At 40.1% G+C, this 18,916-nt stretch overlaps 1 long non-coding RNA gene across 1 annotated transcript; it reads right to left on the bottom strand.

Annotated features, from left to right (window-relative positions):
* Positions 1 to 14,646: 14,646 nt before the first annotated feature.
* Positions 14,647 to 18,613, bottom strand: LOC108445380. The gene is made up of 3 exons (XR_001860200.1): positions 18,444 to 18,613; positions 15,746 to 16,022; positions 14,647 to 15,627 (listed from the first exon to the last, which is right to left on the bottom strand). It is a non-coding gene; the product is annotated as an uncharacterized LOC108445380 (long non-coding RNA).
* Positions 18,614 to 18,916: the final 303 nt, after the last annotated feature.

Here is an 18,916-nt window from a genome sequence, read left to right as displayed (position 1 = left end):
ATTCCTGCAGTTTAGTGTCTTTCAGAGGTTGTGTGTAAAGCAGCTTCAATTCACAGGTGTAGTTTAAACAGTTATGGATCAGATCCAGCTCTCAGGGACATCCATCAGGACATTTCTGCAAGCTCAATTCATTCTGCAAAAGGCAAATGGCATGGTCAAGAGGAGGGAATGCTGAATGTGATGATTTACCTGTCACTGACCTCAGGACCAAGATATCAGTCTTTATTTTCTTATCTGATGTGGAAACTCTCAGGAGAATTCTGTGATCATCATGATTCCGTTCACTTCTCCTTGAAACATGGCACATTAACTTGCAAAGCAGGTACGTGGGCTGGAGATTAAAATGAGTTTATAGGGCATCCATACAATATTAGCAGTGGAGGGCACAATTCTGCTTTTAATTCAATGACAGAAAAGCTGAGCCTGGTGGGATTATGCTACATCACTTCACTATAAAAAGAAGATATACCTAAAATGTTCAAAAGAGTTTGTCTGGATTCTACAGAAAACACGAGTGGAAATATCCAGTGGTTTGCTGTTCGGGAGAAGCCAATCTCCTTGTTCCAGTAAGAAGCAGTATCTTATAATTAGAGAGCAGTTGCCTCTGTCTGTCTTGAAGAGCTAATATGGTACAACAGCATTTGTGATTGCTTCAGAAAATAGCCAGAAGTATGAGCAGTGATGTGAGATCTGAAGCCGTCTGGCTCCCTAACAGAGCCAGTCTTTCTTCTGGCGGGAGTGTAAACGCAGCTTGATGTCCTCAGCCTTTTCTCTCTCCTGCAGGATTCGCTGTAGCTGAGAGGCCAGATGCCCTCTGACTGTGCTCCAGGATTGTTAACATGGTTTGGGACACAGGCCATTGACACAGTTAATGCAATAACTAAAATACAGAAAGTACTTCCCAAGCTGCTCTTTACACAAGCTGCGCCATTGCTCACGGGGTCCAGCATGCATTTATTTATCTGTTTATCACTTTTGCTGTCTGATTTCCTCACACTTAGCAGTGTGCTGCAGGGACCAGGGCTTGCACTCCTTTTCCATGGCTTCAGCTGCCTGTACCTCAACTCCCACCTGCACAGTGGAAAAGAAAACCTTTCCCTGACACATTAAATATTGCAAGATGATGTAGCTAGCAGTCTATATCATTCAGCTATTTCCTTTAGTTAAGAGGTTTATAAAGAGTAGATTCTCATAGCAAAGCATGCAGGCTTTCTACAGATTAAACTCCACCATATTGGAACATGCTGAGTTCTTTATGCACAAGGTAGTGAATCTGTCTGCTCTTCTACAAAAATGGAAATAGTGGTAGAGGGACTAAATTCTTTTAATTGGATGTTCTCCATGTTTGCTACCAGATTTTTATTGGTTTTTTTCATTTGAGAGAACAAGTCTTCCTCAAACATGCTGATTAAAAGATATTTATCAGTCATGGCCCCTCTTTTCCACAAATAGCTTTTGCAGTATCTGCTGCATAGCTCATGAGCATATTCTGTCAGCCTGGTACATAAATTTATTATGCTGGTGTCTAGATCTGCACTTCCACAGCCTGGCAGAGAATCAATATGTGCAACCCACCAGCTAGTCATTCCAGTAATTATGATAACCCTGTAGACCAATAAAGTGGGAAGTGTTTTGCTGTCATTGTTTTCTGAGACACCAGAACACATTTCATCTTTAACGGTGTTTTACAATTATCTGGATAATCAGGAGACTTCCTGAGAAAGGATCTGTGAGGAGCACAAACCTGCTGTTTGTGCTGCAAGGCTGTGAAGCTCCATGGCTGCATGAGTGGGGTCAGCTCACAGCCACAACAGCAAGACCCTGTAGCTCATTTCTGCTAAGTTTCCAACAATACCCTCGACAGTGGCTGGTGTGCAAACTGTAAACGCATCACTGTGCCTTGTGCCTCCCTGCCTGTTTGACATACTCTCCTAGTTCCTTTTGCCAGATATGCAGAGTCCTGCTCTTTCTTTGTCCATGCTGAAGCAGATGGACATGTCCAGGTTGGGGCCTGTGAGGGACTGGAATCCCCGCAGTAATGACACTGCTGCTTCCTAAAATCACCTGCTCCACAGGTGGTTGACTCGCATTGCAACTCACATGGGAAAGTGGGTTCAAACATGTCTCTGCTGAGCTCTCACTGAAACTGGGCTGAAAAGCTCTGCAGAACAGCAGGGGTATTCACTGGGACTGGGATCTGCGTTACCTGGTGCTTCATCCATGGTCTGTGCACACAGGGGCTGGTCTGCATCAATTGTTTTAGCAAAGAGCAAATCCTGGGATGGATGGGTGAGTGATAGGGAAATATCAGCAAGCTCCCACTGAAAGGTGGGAGCTGGTGCAGTCTCTGAGAAAGCATTGACGGGAGTGAGCTGTTGTACTGACTGCAACTGAGGGTGCAGTAATAACTCATTGCAATTATTGCTCAAGGATGTGAGTGACTGGAAAGATCTGTGAAAGAACACAAAATGTTAGGAGCAAAGAGGAAAGCCCAGCCTCTCCAAAAGCTATGGGAGATAGATGAGAGGGTCAGCTTGACCTGTCTGATCTGCAGGCCTTTTTTTCTGGAAGAGTGAGGAAGAGGGTTGAACCTGGTGAATCTCCTCTAGCGCACAGATAAATAGCCTTGCTTTGCAGTACTGCACCCAAGATGACAGAGCTTAAAGTGCTAAGATAAAACATAGAAAACATAGAACATAGAAAACAACTATGGAACATGTCGCATTAAAATATCAAACTCCAGTGACAAGTCAGGTGTAGTTCAGTGCCTTCTTGGCCTTTTGATGCACTGTAATTATTGCACAGGGAAGATAAAAGCATTTCTCAATGGCTGGGGAACAAATGTCTATGAGGCAAGAAATGACAAGTCTGCCTTTTGGCCATATTCTTTGCTGTTTCAAGAGGTGAAACATGGTTGAGATAAAGGAACCTCCATCTGTTTCTCCCAACACATTAATCATTTGGCATCTTTGCATGAAAACTGTAAGTACTTTCCCAGGTTTTGGAATATGCTTCCTCCTTCTCAGTGCCCCAGAAAAAAAAAAAATAGTGGCATCTCACTAGGCAGCAAACAGCACAAAACAGTCTGTGCAGCTGTGAGAGCTGGTTGGGGGAGGATTTGGTGCCTCCAAGGTAGTCTATTGATTTGAAGCCTGAATAAACAGAAGAATAAAAAATGCAGGTTTGTAACTTTTAATTATCATTTCTAGAGATAATAAATTGTGAAATCACTGCTGTTTTAGAGAACTGAAAACACACTCAGTCAAAGTGAAATTTCTCAAGGAAGCTTTTTGCCTGGAATGCCACTGGAACAGCAGAGAAATAATTATCAACCTTTTTTATTCACTTAAAGTGACTACAGTAAGTTAAAAACATTGATATTGGTTTTGGTCTCAAGAAGTGTACATGTCTTTATATATGTATTTGTGTATGCACTTTACCTTATAGTCTAGTGTAGTATGTATATGATATCTTTTCACAAAATTTTGGTAATAATTTTTTTAATTGGCTTGAAATTTGAAAAAAGACCATGGTAGATTATTTTATTATTATTGACTGATATTTTTTACCTCCTCTAGTCAATTCTTTTCATTAGGCAAACTAAACAGATACCCAACCCACTGAAATCTATGGGGTTTTGCGGTTGTGCCTTTTTGTCCAGTGCAGATAGTGTCAACACAAATTGATTTTCATTCTCTACAACCTGGTGGACTTTTTACAACTGATGACAAAAATTGAAAAAATCTCTTCTCATGCTGGATGAGCAAATAAACACTTCAAGAACAGTATGAGGTTTGCTTTAAAACTTGCCTTGCAGGCAAATGTGTATGCCACTGAGCTTTTATACCAATATTTGTTGGGAGGCAGGAGAAATCATTGCATGGCACTTCTATCACTACTCACCCAGCTTCATCCCCATTTCTAGAGGTGTCAGTCCTGTTCTCCCTTGTCTTTTGATGTGATCAAAATTTTTTCCCATCTTTGTCTTCGAACAATCACCTGGGCTGTGAGCTCAATGCTTGTCTTGTGTGTGGCTGTTCTTCCTCTGCAGGTTGCCATTGATGCCAAGTTTTCTTTTATAAATCCTTCCATACCTAAGTGTGGGCACCTCTTGCTCCAAAGTAGCACTTTCCCAGTGCCCCCTGGCGCATTCCCATGGATAGGGCAGTGATCACACCCTCTCAGAGCTATACCCCCCGGCAATTATTTGAGGCTCTGCATCTCCATCTGAACTAAAGATGCGCAAGTTTAAAGCATACAGTCCCTTCAGGAATGGGGTAGGAGGAAGAGAGTTCCTGGGACCTCTACCACAAGGCAGTTTTTTTCTGTCATTAACTGGAAGCAAATTGTTTTCTTCTCATTCCATTTGACTGATGGAGATATCCATGGATAAGCCAAATTTCTATCAAAGCTCTTTGTTTTCAAGCATCTCAGGGATTTTCACTTCTCAATGAGCTTTTGTCCTGTTTCCTGGCCAGGTCCTAATCCACATCTACAGGCTGCCCAGGACTGGGTAGATTAGGAATTGAAATGACTGCTCCAGAACTCAGGAAGGCATATTCTGGGATGAGCCAAGGGGTGCAGATGTAACAGGTTCCCACCCTCTGCAGTCCACGCAAAGACTTTGTCCTACACAGTGTACACAGGCACCAGCCCTTGTAAAAGCAGTGAGAGCTTCTCCCTCCATTCCCTTCTATCAGTGTGAAAGATTTGGTCAGAAAACTTTCTTTTAGGGAGATTCAGCATGTTAATGAAAGTGTGCTGGTTCCTCCACGGATGAAGTCTGAAATCATCACTTCTTGTGCTGTTAATCAGAGGGGCTTTGCTGGAGCTGTTATACCCAGTGACTGTGATGATGCTATTTCCAGTGCAAAGCTAAGTTTCTAGTTCTCCCTTAATGAAAAGCAAGCAGTGTGTAATGGCAGCATAAAAAAGTGCTGAGGGCTGCTCTTTATTATTGCTGACTTGGGGATTTTATGTGCAAGGCCCAGTGAAAGCTACTGACCATGGCCATGGACCCTCCTGGTCAGTGCAGCTGAGGGCCAACAGGAACAACCATCACAAGAGTAAGAGGGTGACAGCAAAAAAAAAAAAAAAAAAGAAGAGCTGAGAAGGCACAAAACCCAGCTGCCACCTTCTGTAAGGTTTCTGTACCACAGAACAAACTCAGATCAAGCTGGATGGGTCTCTTTGTGAATAGATATGTGAAACAGGAATTTTAATGTAAATTGGTGTCAGCAGCCTTGGAAATAACCAGAGCTTGCAACAGAACGAGCTAATACCAGGTGTTTTCAAGGGAAATCAGTCTACAGATTGATGGATGAGTTTTGGGAGGATAAATTGTTAAGCTTGTGAAGATGAAAGTCTCTATTTGCACAGGTACAAAGTTTAAGTAGCTTTTTTTGATTCACGGTTTTGAACTGCAAAACAGCAGCGTGCATCGTGCTATGTGTAACCTAATAATCTGCTTTGAAACAAATGTGAGGCAACACCAGTTAAGGCCATGTTTTTTAATGAATAGCTGCTCAGCCAGGTAAAAAACCATGTAGCATATTGTGCCATCCATTTTAAGCAGAACTTCACACAGCCCTTCAAAGGCGGGTTCTGCCTAACAAATGGATGGGGCGATGTATCTGTATTTTACAAGGCAAAAGGGAATAGTGTGGGCAGTGCACGATGTGCATGTGTGTGTGTGTGTGCGTGCTCGCAGTGTTGAAAGCACCAGATTATGCTGAACTGATTAAACGGGCTCACAATTGCATTACAGCAGACACTGCGATGGGAGCCAAAATATGATTGGCAAAATATACATGGCATATTGTAAAACAGATAAAATGATAACAGCTTTTTACTGAAGAGCATCTGCTATTCAGTTGGGAAATTAGGGTGGAATGCAACTGTTCTTATAAATCATAAAATGGCGTTACCATCATCAAGAGTTTCCAGTCATAATTTTTTAAAGTGTCACATAGTTGTTGCTCTTGCTTGTATAACAGAAAGTTAGAGACTTCAGATTTTTTTCTCCGAAGATGCTAGATAGAAAAAAAATTTCTTTAACTGCCCTTTAGCGTTAAGTTCTTTAAAACTTGTGCTCATTGACAAGTTTGAGGGTTAGAGCAGATTAACCGGATAAAATGACCTGACATTAGTGGGTTTTGTATTTGTTCAGTGGAACTGCAGAAGAAGGGAGAGGAAATCTGATTATTCTGATGTTAGCTGAACCTCTTTGCCTTCTTGTTGTAGTGGTTTACCATTTGTTCTGCAGGGGAGACTGCACACACAGACTGTGTTGTTTTGTGCGTTGATCTGCTGGGATTAGACATACTCTGACTGAATGCAGTGACCTTCAGATGCTTCCATGGGTGAAGGTCTGTTTCTTAAGACAAATAATTAACCACTTCAGGATGGATGTTGCCTCACTATCTATTGAATTGCTTCCACAGGGTGTAATGACTCACCACTTAATTGCTATGTAATTTTATTATTATCTGTAAAATGGTTTTCAGAAAGGAAAGAAAAAATTGCAAACAGTCTGATGTAAACTGCCCCAGCTTTACTGATATCCAGTAATCATGTGTTAGGTCCCTGGTGGGTGCAAATGCATATCTGGAAAGGGCTGTTCTGCTGTAAGTGGCTTGACATGCAATTCCTTTCTGAGAGCAAAACACAGGAGAAAGTGTGAGACATCCAGAGCTCTTTGTGGTCTAACCTCTGATTGCATGGTGCCAGGGCAAACCATATCCAAATGTTTTGCTGTGCTGATGCCTTTCCAATCTATTCTGACAGTTCTGCTGCCTGCCAGGTTATGCAGTGGACACTCATTTTGTAGTCTACAATCTGCAATCAAAATAAATCCTCATACATTGCCTCAAACACACATGTTACTGAGATCTACCTGTCCTGTTCCACACTTCACCTGCTTCAACTTACTGGCTGTCCCATACTGGTTAATTGTCTTTTTTCTTCTTTCTTCAAACTGGGTCAGCATAGGAAATGCCTGTATATATTAAGATTTTTATAGGATCATGCAGAAAGAAGAGATTCTGCCATGTAACTGGGCTGGTCTGCCAATTCTCTTTATACCAGAAGTTTGTACACTCAGCCTTGGCGCAGTGCTCCTACACCACTCACAATTTTAACCTTGAACTGTAGTGCAGGTAGGAGTCATTCTTGATTTGTCTCACAATAATGTGTAAACATATCCTGTGGATGCACAAAATGCAACTTTTTTGGCTGAAAGAACTGTTTCTTTTGTCTAGTACTTGTTAGCCTGCACATCTTTTAAGTGTTGCACTCTGCATCATCCTGTGCAACATAGGTATTTATATGAATTTAGCAGATTCTGGGCAGCAAATCATTCTGAACCAAGGGTTCCCCAAAACACTTCTTCCATTTAATTGGTGCTTACACAGTGGCTTTTAAAAATGTTTCTCTCCCCATCTCAAACTTGCTGCATCTAAAGGCTCAGCTGAGAACAAACAACAACTGGTAATTCTTGCATCATCTGTTCTGGCAAAACTCATGGGTGCAGTTAGGCATCACTTGTCTGAGAGCTGATCTGTGCTTTGTTTTCCAGGCTCCTTTTTTTGTCACCAGTCCTTTCTAAGTCTTCTCTCAGGTCTAATAGATAGTATGAGATCAGATAGCTGGATATTAAGACTGGGCCAATCTTACCCCGAAGAGATCCCACTATTTCCATAGCCAAGGCCATAGAAGTCTGGCAAGTGCCAGGAGAGGCCTTGGATTTTGTTATGTGAGTCTTAAACCAATTAAGATACAGAGCGGGTTTCTCACAGAGGTTTTGCTGCCTCCACCCTTGGAGGTTTTCAAGAGTCAGCTGGATAAAACCTTGAGTAACTGTTTTTGATCTCATAGCAGACCCTGCTTTGAACATTATGTTGAACCAGGGATCTTCTGAAGCCCTTACCAAGACGTTTTATCAGGTGGCTGTGTGATACTCTTAGACCTGTTTAATTAAAAGATCAGAATTTCTTCAAAACTCTTATCTGTGTCCCTGTGCACTGGGGCTCTTTTTCCAGTTGTGAAGTCTCACTCATTGCAGTGACCTACTTGTCTCAATTTTACTTCTTTAAAGCCTCCAAGGTTTTCAGGTGCCTTCTATTAGAATCAGCTTGTCATGGTGATGAATTCACTAGCTGTCCCTACTGTCCTTCAAAGACACTTGTAGGGGTTGCTCACATCTGCAGTATTTTCTAAAATCCTCTCCAGTTATACTCAGATTTTGCTCACTTCCACACAGTTCATGATGGTTTTCATTAAACTTTGCCATGTGTCCCTTCCCAGGGGAAATCCATTACCTGTATGCCATCACACTTTGAAATAGGAATGCATTTCACGTTACCTCTGATGGAGAGCTGAAAGACTGAAGCTTAATTTAAACCTAAAATTACCTTTCAGTGCTTCACAAATTGCTCCTACACAAACAAAAGCAAAAGTCTGTGGATTGCTTTTGTCGTATAATTTTTATTACACATTACAGAAGAGTTCAGGAACAGTCAGTAAGTTGAACTAGAACCAATTCTCATCTGTTGTTATGGTTACCAGGAGTAGAAAATAATTTCCTGTAATTTATCTTAAGATCATTTATGTCAGATACAAACACAGATTAAGCGGAATACCACGGTAATTTCTTCTTCAATTGTGTTAGGAACCATAAGACATTCATTTTTACTTCATAAATAAGGGTTACAGTATGTCATGCTCAGTCAAAGAAGATAAAATGAATCTAATTAAGTGCCATCAGAAGATCACTTTGCTGTTTTTATTGCAGCAATAAAAGTGCCCTTACCTTCTTATTCTTAGAGAAATGACAGAGATTATTATGGAAATGGGATGAGATCAAGTAAGTCTTGCTTGACCTAGACTTGGATACAACAATATCCTTGTGTCAGTGATTGTTGAAGTGAATAAGCAGTTTACGAAATCTGATGGGCTAAAGCTCATAAGAGATGCACTTCCTTTATTAGAATGAATGAAACCATATGTAAGCCTCAGACAGGACTTGTTTATTGGGTTTTATATAAACAATATCATCTTTTTATTGATCTATAGGCCTCAGCGGTGATGATGGCAAACAAGGCTTTCAGATTGATGATTGCAGGTCCCTTATGTTGATTGGTTGATGTGTGCACAAGTGAAAAGAGCCATTTAGCGTTAGTGGTATGTGTATACCAGTACAATAATCTGGAGGTTGCTTCAGGGCACAGAAGAGCTCTGCATGGAAATAAGAAGAGTGGAGAGCCCTGAGAGAGCACAGGTTAAGTGAAAGGCTGTTAGACAATATCCCAAAGACATTTTTATCAAGTTGTCAGAGTCTTTAAAATGCCAGCAGGGAGTTAACAAAAAAAAATAAATAACTGATGTCTGTGAAAAGTCTGCTCTAAACCCCGTGATGTTTAGCAGAGTCTCACTGCCTGTAAAGTAGAAGAGAGTTAAGGTGATATGTGGTAACAACATCTGACCCATGTGTTTGGAGGTTTGATGGAGAGCAAATCCGGCCTCCTATGTGTTTTCAAAAAAAAAAATCAACAAAAAACGAAAATCACCAACCCCCACAAAATTTAGTCTCCAAAACCAAAGTCACCTAAGCAGAGAGAGAAAAAAATATTCAAATATGCTGAGTTAGAGAGTTTCCTTCATGTACATATGGGGGGAAGGAAGAAGGGAATGTCTGGTGTGATGGTGTTTGTGTTCCCAAGTCACTGTTACTGTGATGGGGCTTTTTCTTTCCGTATTAAATTGTCTTTATCTCAACCCATGAGTTTTCTACCTTTACCCTTCCTATTCTCTTCTTGACCCCACTGGTGGAGGAGTGAGTGGCTGTGTGGGGCTTGGCTGCTGGCTGGGGTGAAATCATGACAGCAAATAATCCAGTTCAGCAGTTTCTCCATGCAAGAGACACTACGTCTACAAGTTTATATTTTTGTATGGGCTTAGGGCCAGAGTAGAGACATCATCTCACTCAGGAGACTGCTGTCCTTGCCATTTTCACTTTAGCTGATCTAGCAGAGATGTAAAGCACCAGAAAAATCCAATAATGCTAATTTATTTAATTTCCTGAGCTGGAAGTGACAAGGAGCCAAGTGCACGCTATCCTGCTCTCATGAAAGCTGATGTGTAAGTTGAAAATCAAAAGTATTGCCAAGGAGACCACAACTTGCATGGAGTTAACCCATGAAGGGTTAACTCATATGAAGGCTTCTGAAATCCTTAACCTGCTTCAATAAATGACATTTCAATGCTGATAAGGAGTGAGGAAATCAGGGGCAATATTTGAAGGAAACTATTGTAGCTGCAATTGCGGAGCCAGATCCACTGCTATAACCACTGCTGAAGCAAACACAAGATATAATGATCAGTACGAGCTAGGTATGCCCCTTAGCACTACGCCGTTAAAGTTCCTGGGAGTGGGAGTTAACAAAGGCAGTTTAAAGTGTATTGGAAAATGATTTTTCATTCCATTTTAAAAACTCATTTCATGCATTGTTGTGTCATCTACTTTTAAAATTACAGTACAAGCAGAAAGACCAAAACGTGATACCGATCTTTTAAATCATGATCCCCAGGGCAGAAGTACACGATTGACCTGTAGTTATTTGTTAGATCTTTCTAGGCCATTCAGCAGAATAGTATGCAGGAGAGTCATATGAGTACCCATATAACGAGTAAAAGGTATTTGATTGAGAACTATATTAGAGTGAATAAATAGCAGCAAGATGGCTCACGCTGTGAAGTTGTGACTGAAAGTCAAATAGCCATTTCTGCTGCCTGATGTAATTGGTGACCTACTGGAGCCAGCTCTTTGTTGGTAATCTATATCAATGCTTGGACAATAGTACTTTTCAATTCATCATTTCCCAAGAGATTTAAAGCAGTCATAGAAACATTTTCTTTTGCTGCATGCCATTTATTACTTTGAAGGATGGAGCAGTCTCTTCTAAACACCCACTGTGCATTAAATATTACAAATTAAAATAAACTACTCCCTGACTAAATAAAACAGTAGCCACAAGAGCAGGCTGGTATCAGCTTATTTTCTAACATTTTTCTCAATTAAGGAGAAAGACTTTAGTAACTGGAATATAACAAAATGTTTCTTCTTACTCTCAGAAAACATATGTGTGTATATGTAAAAAATACAGTTCCTGAAAATGAGAATTAATTGTATTCCAATACAGATAGTGGATAGGGAACACTATACAACTTCTTATTCCTTGCTTTATTACTTCATCATACTGGCTGAGCTGGAAATGCCTCTTGTGTATGTCTTCAAGATTATTAGACTTGCAGAAAGATATTGACTGGAAAAATTACAATTTATGAGAAATGAGCTTTTGATGATTTCATTTTTCTTGTGAATGAACAGGAGCTGGCCAAATCGGTTTGAATTTCTCTCTTGCTGTTCATATCACATAGTGGGAAAGATATCCTAAGCCATGAATCTAACTGTGTTAATGTAAGGCTTCTTTGTAGTATAAACCTCTAGTTTCCTCCTTTCTATCCACCTTAATACAGTTTGTTTCACTAGGAACAAAAGAAAATTCTGCATGAGAGATTTCTGTCCATGTTCAGAGTCTGTTTCTTTGATCAAACTTCTGGATTCAAACTGTGCTTTGGGATTCTGCCAAGTCTAGTGTTCATGAACCAGAGAAAACTCTTTTTGCTTTATTTGACTAAAGACTGTCTGATTCCCCAGTTCCTGATATCCTTCACTATTTTCTCCTGAAAAGAGCTTCTGATATATTAAGAGGGTTATTGACTTTGGCTTACGTTGTCCTCTTTTAAATTTAGCTTTAATTTTAGTAACCTGCTGTCTTGTGGAGGAACAGAGAGAGAATAAATGGGAAGCACAGATGGGGACCACTGGCCCCTGTCCTTTTTTGGTTTTTTATGACTGTTTTTGACCAATATTTTCTGTAAAGATATTTGGAAATGTTATCTGTTTTGAGAAAACACCTACACTTTAGCTCTCCATGCTTCCAACAGCACCAAAAATCTAATTAAATTTCACTCCATCCCTGCCAAAACTATTTATTACACAGAAAAGATATCTTTTCCCTATGAAACACATCCTATGCAAAGCACTAATAAACATGGGCACACACAACATTAAGCCTGATTTGACATTCTAATGTTAACTGTTATGTTTATTTGCTATTACACATGATAACTGTTATGTTTATTTGCTATTACATATGATAGTAGCTGATAGCCACGACTGAAGCCGAGTGTCAAGGAATGAAGCAGTGCACCAGAACAAACAGCAAGAACACAATCTGGCTTGGAGTTCAGAGGGAAAACCAAGGCGTGTAGAGGTGAGTTGTCCTGCCTAAAGGCAGAGTGGGGAAATATTGCAAACAGAGTGTAGTCTCACCAGGTCCTTGTTCAGTGCTGTGACTGCTTGCATGTACTGCTTAACTCAATTTCCAGTTCTGCTTTGTGGGTCTCAGCACCCTGCATACTCAGCACAATCCTCACTGCAAGCACAGCAAGGAGAAAAGCTCCATGTTTGCATGTCTCCAGGCTGAATCTCTGTGTCCAGAGAACAAAAATGCATCAGTCAGAATTATGATTGAATTTCTTCTCAACTATGGGATTTCTGTTTGTTTTCAGTGTGAGGTAACAAATGCCTGATTGGGAGATTAGGGCAGATTCTGCAATCATGAAATGTTGTATCTTCTGTAGCCCAGAGCATGCTCTGAAGTAAAGATCCCTAATTAGATGAAAGCATATGTCTGAGGTGAAGAAGTCAGGGTAACATCATTTCCAAGACAATCCTTTCCATGTCTTTCAACCAAGGAGACTTTGGATGGAGGAATAAAAGGAAAAGACAGTAAATATGGATATTTCATCAGTCTGAGGTTTCAAGACCCCTTTGTTTTCTTTTCTTATGCAGTAGGCAATGAAGGTGCAGTACATGGCAATAATGATGTGTAGCAGGGGTTTCTTTTCCCCACCCTATGTGTACAACAGATAACAAGTTGTCAAACCAATAGTGCAAGCTGAACAGTGCTGGGATGGTTCTTCTCTGAAAAGTCTCATTCCTTCCATTTATAGCTCAGTTACCAGTCACACGTGTTAGATATTAACCAGATCTGTAGTTGACATTTTCCTGATGTGTAATCAAAGTTGTGGGTGACTTTTTGCAATTGTTCTGAACACTTCAAGCTGGGGTAGAGCAAACTTGCAGAGCAGAGGGTACAAACTCAAACAACTGAGTGGAGAGGGGGTAGGCATCCACTGTCTTTTGTCTCTTGCTAAGCAATAATTACTTGTGACCAAATGAAGCTGGCAGGAGCAAGGTATGAACCAAGCAGGACAGGAGAGTGCTTGCACAGTGTGGCAGGTCTGTGGGAGTCTTCCACAGCTTTTATTGGCCCTACTACTCCTTTCTGCTGTTGTCAGGGGCACCTGGACTTCTGAGCAGCATCTAGACACATTGTCTTCCTCACTGACCCTTTCCCACCAGTTACATATCTTCAGGCTGCCTCTCCTTGGCCTGCCTTTCCACACTAACCTCTCTTGGCCTACTGGTCATGTCCATACATATGATGAGGTTTGTGAAGAAACATTCTACAAATTAAAGTTTCCCTTGAGTCAAAAAGGTCAGGGAAATTTTAGTGAATTCCAACCAATCTTTTCCTCCAACTCACTGTGAGTTTGCTTTTGAGGTACAGTCTGTGAGTCTGTCCCTGTCCCCTTAGGAAATCTGTAATTTATTTTCATCAGACACTGTTTCAAAGCTGATATCCATAAGCACAGCCAGGTCCTGTTTGAAAGAACATCATCACAGATCTTCAACCTCTGAAGCTGGCATTTGTAATAAAACTCACCACCTTGTGTTTAAACATATTTTTTCCATCTTTAAATAGGTGACACCTACGCTTTAGAAAGACGCAAAAGTGAATATAAGTGAAATACCAGACAGAGACTACATGAGGAAGGTGTGAACAAATAGGTTTTTACCATCTTAAGTAGACCCTAAAGCTGCTTTCATCTGTGCTTCCTTCACTTCCCCTGTTGAAATTGATTCATTGAAAAAAAATTGTCATTTAAATTGAAAAGCCTTGGTTCTCTTCTGTATTCTACATCTCTTTATATCTATGTAGCTGGAGATGTGTTATTAAACATCCTTTTAGGGCTCTTCGAACTCTGATATATTTCTGGAAGCACAGATTTGAAATACTGGTGGTTCGTCTACTTAAATGCAAGAAATTACATATATCTCTGAAAAAACTTAGTTTATCAAACATTCTGCTACTTAACGTGTGGTTTAACCACATAATTGAGCCTTTTAATGCATTTGCCTTGGTGACATTTGGAAGGCAAGACACTGAGAGCTGGCTGATGGAGGCACTCTGGGACTGGGGCAGTCATGTCATGTTGGATATCACAAAGAAATCTCTAGGAATCTTGGAATGTCCCCAGATAATATCATCAATCCAGCTGCAGGTATTTTAATGCAAAAATAGGGGCAAGCTTCTAGTGTAGGGTGTGGAGAAAGTTGAGTGGGGATGACAGTGAATTTGGGAACCCAAAATGATGCACCATCAGTCAGAAATCAGCATTCTGATTCGCACTGCATCCAAGCACAGTCAAAACCAATCCTCACAAATCATCTAAGGAGGACTGATTTTATATTATTCTATTGTATAAAGAGACTTCATTAATGAACCTGATGCAGTGAGAATTTCTGATAGTGTCATGGCAGGAGATTCTGTTTTAATTATTATATGTGGTTTTGTAATTTTAATTGTATAATTATTACAACATTAAAAGATGCAATTATATTTTAAATCTTCTTAAGACCTCAATTTTATTACGTTTTTATTACTTTGTAATGGTATGATATTTTATTATTCAAAATTAGAAATTATTAGAAATAATTTTATGATTACACTCTTTTAAAATATGATCTTTTTATTCTTTCATCACTTTATCTTACAACCATCCTACACATCCAGTGGAAAGTGAAAGGCTGCAAGCATTTTCAGAGTAAGATGATAAGACATCAAAAATGATGCTGAAATTTTTTCACTTTAGCTGTAGCCTGCCTTACAGAATTAATGAAGCAGCTTCTGATGACAGAAGTTAGTTCAAAGCAAAACTCCAGTTATGAAAACAGCTTTTATGGAGGGCTCATGCTTAAGATGAGTTATGTCACAACTGTCTGCGAGATCAGGAACTGTGTGAGAGGAGGTGGTGAAGTTGTCTGGTGCTAATTGTTCCATTTGCTCGTAGCAACCTGAATCAGAGGCAATCCCGTTGAAATCAGAAGCAACACTTTTGTTACACAGATCTGAGACAGGTTTCAAACCTGAGCAAGGCTCACAGTCATCCATATTGCAGCACCCAGGGAAGCAGATGTTTTCCTAAATACAAGTGAAATGGTCCATGCTGCACGTCAGAGCCTGAGCCACCTTAAATGACCTAATTTCCTCTTCTATTTTTTATGTTTGTATTTACAATTTGCTTTCATGTGTTTTCCTCTGTGTTTTTATTACACAAAGTGCCCTTGTTGAGTTATATTAACATTTTTCATTGTTCTTCTGACTTTGATATTATACATAACAATATTCATCCTTTGTCTCAACCCGCTGCTGAGTCCTGTTACAATCAAAACAAAATAAAAAAATCACACTTTGATCTTCAGTTAATATAAATGCAAAGGCAGGGAAGCAGGGTGGGTAGGGATGTTTCCACCCTACCCTAAAGAGCTGCTTACCTGAAAGATGAGGTGAGAATAGTTTTAACTACTACACTGCCACAAGTGCACTGAACACACACTTTGTGATCAAGAAGAGTGGTCTTTCTGGTCTGTGAGACACTGCAACAAGGACAGAATTAATTCTCCGTGAGGATGTCTCTGCCTTCATAGTTTGGTCTCACATTCAAGGGCTGATCTCAGCAGAAAGGGAATTTGTGTCCAGATGCCTTCAACAGTGTTTTGTCGACAGTTTGATGTCCCACTGTACATTCCTATCATCTGCCCGACATCCAAACTGTGTGACAAGAGAGACACAGATTCTTACACATATAACACTCACCTTAAACTGTAAGCAACCACAAAAATAAAAGTTTAATTAAAATCCAGTGTAATATTATATTCTGGTAGGCACACTCTGTTTGTCCTAGGTGCAAACCATCAAGTTTAAAATTTAAGCAATTGTTTACTCTCATTTTTCTCTCCGCTGTTTTCAGATCTATATTTTCAATAATGGCTTCACCTCATTTTAGAAAACTAGAGAACAAACTTCAGTGGATCCTGCTGTTTTTAAAAAATCCTAGGTAATATTCTGTCTGCACAAATGTCACAAATTCTTTTCATTTGGAACGGATCAAATGGAAGCGTTGTATCAAAATTATTAGAAACAAAAAGAAAGCACACTGATTTCTGAATTGTGGAGCCTGCTATAACTTTGTGTCAGTACAGAACATATACGTGCTACAATTGCCCCGATTGTGCTCCTTTTTAGTTTTTACCTGGCTGAAAATATAATCTGTATTTATTAATTTCCTTGTACCTATTTTGTAGTATGTCTCAGAATGATATCTGAAGTTGTGCAATGTAGTGCAGTTACATCAGGCAGGCATGAATACTTTGCAGGGAAGCTCAAATCACAGTGTGCAGTCAAGAGTCACACTTCATCTCCTGCCTTTCTTTCACACCAAATGAGAATTTACCCATCAGGACCCGATATGCTGAGATGCTTTCTCTATTTAGTGTCACAGCCGACACACACTGGAGGGCAGGAGTACTCACATTCATCAGGACTATGCTTAAAAAGCAGAGAGATTTTAGCATTGTGTGTTACTGCTTTTGATCCCAGCACAGGCCAATTACCACTCTCTCCTGCTCTTTCTTTCTTTTCCTAAGGTGCTCATGGAGGTATCCCATGCTAAAGAGTTTGTCAAGCCGAAAGTGAAAAATTAAATGCTCTTCTGCTGTAATAGTATCAGCACTTGCATCAGTACTTTTCTGAAAGCCGGTTATGTTGCTTTTAAGGGATAATTTGTTACTAAAGCAACAGCTCTGCTACTGTGAAAGGAAAGAAATTTCTGTCTCCTCAGAACAACATCAATGTGTTGAAGTGCAGACACTCCATATTTTTCTTCATACCATCAGTGTAGGTGATGTTTGATTAAAGACAAAATACCCTTTCCTCACCTGTTAATCTTTCTGAGGTGGGATATGGAGGAGGGGAGAGCTGAACTGTTAAAATTACAACCTGAAAGCACTTAGGAGGACTCCTGGACAGCTGTGCCTGGGGACTTTACTGCCTTAAACACACACCTCCCACACACTACCCCAAGGGATGCAAAGCACCTTGCCCTGTCTGTAGGTGAGCAGGTTTTTTTGGATGACACAAGTGCTCTGCTTGCACACACACTCATAAGCACACACAGACACACACAGATTTACACTACACTTGGCTTCATCCAAGTGCTTCCAGCTGGTTCAGAGTGTGCTCACTAGAGTCAAAGGGGCAGCCTATAAATTGATTCCAGTAAGTGCTGGATCAAATGGTCAGAGGGGGCTCAGGATATATTGCACACACAGGCAGAAGTGAATTGCTGAAGAATTTACTATCAGCAGCGCAGATCATTTGATCACACCAGCCTTACTGCTGCTGCAGGGACCAAAAATGAAAGAAACTGACCCCTCAATCCCATTCCACCTGCAAGTTGTTTTCTCACATCCCTACTAATTCCATGTGGAGAAACCAGACAAAAACAAGCACTGGGTTTTGAATAAACAATGATTCACCTCAAAGAAATTATCTAACAAGTCTCACAATTTTTTTCCAGGTCAATCAACTGAAGTTATGGGTCAGGTCTTCTTGTTGCCAGGAGCACTTTGGTTTTTGGTGGAGGAAGGACATCATTCTGTATTTTTCAAAAGACAAACTTTTGATTTTGATCAATTTAGTGTGATTAAAACTGTGAATTGCTTGGGGATTGTATTCCAAAGCTGATTCATTTCATGCTTAATTATGTCTCTAAAATGGGATTATGGCCAGTGATTTTCTTTATGTAAACAGAAGCCTATATGTTTTGAAAAATGGAATGAAAACACCACCAGTAAAGAAAGATCAATAATGTTCCCTTTTCCTGATACTGTGAAGATCCATATCTTTTTATAATTGAGTGTAAGGGCAAAATTTTCAATTGATAAATGTCATTGCAGTGCTCAGGACTTATGAGAAGCTCCAGGAATGTAGACATTTGTGGGGAAAAAAGGACTTGAATGGCTGATTTCTGGTATTCTTAGCCATATTCTCTCTGACCCTCTAAGTACCGGGATTTCAGCAGCTACTTTTCAGCTTGCTGATATCAGTAAAATTGCAAGAATCAAACATGAATAGTCAGAGGATGGTGAATTGCAGGGTTAGGTTTGTATGCTGATAAAAAGAAGTGCTCACCTGCCTACCTGGTGGCCTGGAGCTTTTAAAGCAGATTTCAAAGTCTCTTTCACCTGGAAGTCAGAACAAATAATAAAAAAGAAAGATAATGAAATTGTCCTGCATTCTGTGTGAGGGAATCTTGGTTTCCCAGTAACTCAAGTACCACTGTGTTGTACAAAAACCTATTCTCTAAATATTTCTGGTCTGGCCAGAAGCAGAAATGAATTGAAATTTCATAAAGCCCTTCATTCTCATGACATTTAAAGGCTCTCTTTGAAAGCTGATTAATATACAGTGAGAACCCTGCCGTTAAAGTTCACATATTGATAGTCTACTGTTGTATTTGGAGATCAAACATTGATTTGGGGAGCTTAATAGCTTATAATAACCTGTCCTACCTGTTGGTGGGAAACACAGACTTCTGATTCTTTAACAGATTGGAGCAAAGCTTGTTCATTTACAGACCCTGTGCTTACTGAGAGAGAATACAA

This window comes from Corvus brachyrhynchos, unplaced genomic scaffold (genome assembly GCF_000691975.1).
Source record: "Corvus brachyrhynchos isolate BGI_N302 unplaced genomic scaffold, ASM69197v1 scaffold1, whole genome shotgun sequence".
NCBI classification, from domain to species: domain Eukaryota; kingdom Metazoa; phylum Chordata; class Aves; order Passeriformes; family Corvidae; genus Corvus; species Corvus brachyrhynchos.
The sequence above is the reverse complement of the archived record's forward strand: the minus strand, read 5'-3'. Positions and strand labels throughout refer to the sequence as shown.